Here is a 2,253-nt window from a genome sequence, read left to right as displayed (position 1 = left end):
ATAAATATATGTATGTGTTTTATATAAATATATAGTATGATAAAATGATACAACTCTGGAACACACCTTTCCTAATTTTAAATCATTCAGTGTTTCCTTGTTCTGTTCAAACAGCTGCCACTTGGTCTATATACAGGTTGTTCATGAATACATGAAATGTTCCAAATATGTAGCCACTGGAAACCTTATGAATAACAGGGGAGCGTTGTACGATATAGTACCAAAAGATGAAAATATTATGAATTACACCAGAATAATATCAGATATAGTGCTGGAAGATGAGCCCCTCAGGTTGGAAAGCACTCACAATATGACTAGGGAAAGCTACTTCTTCAACGTAAAGTTGACAGAGATGATGTATATGGAGTAAAACTTTCAGGACCAACATTTGCTGATGGGTCGCAACTCAAAGTGAGGAGAATCAGTTATAAATATCCACTAAAAATCAGAATATGGAATCTATGAAGTATGAATCTAAGCAAAGTAGAAGTGGTCAAAATGAAATGGAACTCATAAAGATCAATATTCTAGACATTAGTGAGCTGAAATGGCTTGGTGTTGGCTATTTTGAATTTGAAAATCTTATGACTTATTATAGCAGGAACGACAAATTGAAGAGGAATGGTATCACATATATTATCAAGAAGAACATTACAAGATATATCTTCAAGTAAAATGCTAATAATATCTATATGATTATAAGCAGCATCAGTTAAAACCACTATTATTCAAATATGCAACAACCAATAAGCCAGGGATGATGAAATTGATGAATTCTACCAACTACTTCACTCTAAAAATGATGAAACATGCAATCATTGATAATTACTGGTGATTGAAATACAAATGTTGGAAACAAAGAAAAAATATCAGTAGGTAGAAAATATGGCCTTGGTAATAAAAATGATGTTGGAGATTGCATGATAGAATTTTGCAAGACCAATGACTTCTTCATTGCAAATACGTTTTCTTATAAACATAAAAGATAACTATACACTCGAATCTCACCAGATGCAATTCACAGAAATCAAATTGTCTACATTGTGGAAAGAGACAGTGGAAAAGCTCTATCTATAACATTAGCCAAAATAGGATAAAGGATACACTCTGGAAAGACCATTATCAAGCTAAAGCTTAATAAAATTAGAACAAGTCCATGAGAACCAAAATATGATCTTGAACATATCTCACCTGAATTTACAGATCATTTCCAGAACAGATTTGATGCATTAGATACTAATGACGGAAGATTAGAAGAGTTGTGGAATGACATCAAGAACACCATACAGAAAGGAGGGAAAATATGAAAGAAGGAAAAGACCAAAATGTGTGTCAGAAAAGACTTTGACATTTCCTCTTCAGTATAGAGATGTTAAATAAATGGAAAAAATGGAGTATGTAAAAAAGCTGAACAGAACACTTCAAATGACAGCTTGAGAAGACAAAGTCAAGTATTATAATGACATGTGCAAAGACCTGGAGTTAGAAAACCAAATGGAAAAACACACTCATCATTTCTCAAGTTAAAAGAACTGAAGAAATATTTTACGTCTCGACTTACAATATTGATAGAGCAGCTCTGGTAGTGTAGTGGTTGTGAATGGGGCTGCCAACCTCAAGTTCAGCAGTTAGAAACTGCCAGCTATTCCACGGGAGAAAGATAAGGCTTTCTGCTCCCGTAAAGATTTACAGACTCGGAAACCCTGTACAGGGTCGCTGTGACTCAGAACAGACTCTACGTCACATAACAACAACAGCAACGAGTAAAATATTGACTGATGATGACAGTATCAAAAGAATATGGAAGGAATTCACAGAGTCATTATACCAAAAAGAAATCATTGACACTCAACCATTTCAATAGGTAGCTTATCAGCAAGAGCCTATGATCTTGAAAGAAGAAGTCAAAGGTGCACTGAAGGCCCTTGCAAAGAATAAGGATCCAGAAACTGATGGAATATAAAATGAAATCTTTCAACAAACTAATGTAGACCTGTACATTAGAAGTGTCCCCACTTCTCTGTGCCCAAAATTTGGAAGATAGCTACCTGGGCAACTGTTTGGAAAAGATCCATATTTGTGTTCATTCCACAGAGAGGTGACACTATGGAATGCAGAAATTATCAGACAAGATCATTAATATCACATGCAAGTAAAATTTTACTGAAGTTAATTAAAAACAGCTGCAAAGTTACAGTGTTTCTTGTTATTGTGCACAGGGTTGCTATGAGTTGGAACTGACTTGAAGGCAAC

The sequence above is a fragment of the Chrysochloris asiatica genome, unplaced genomic scaffold (genome assembly GCF_000296735.1).
Source record: "Chrysochloris asiatica unplaced genomic scaffold, ChrAsi1.0 scaffold00063, whole genome shotgun sequence".
Classification (NCBI taxonomy): Eukaryota; Metazoa; Chordata; class Mammalia; order Afrosoricida; family Chrysochloridae; genus Chrysochloris; species Chrysochloris asiatica.
Note: the sequence above shows the minus strand (reverse complement) of the source record.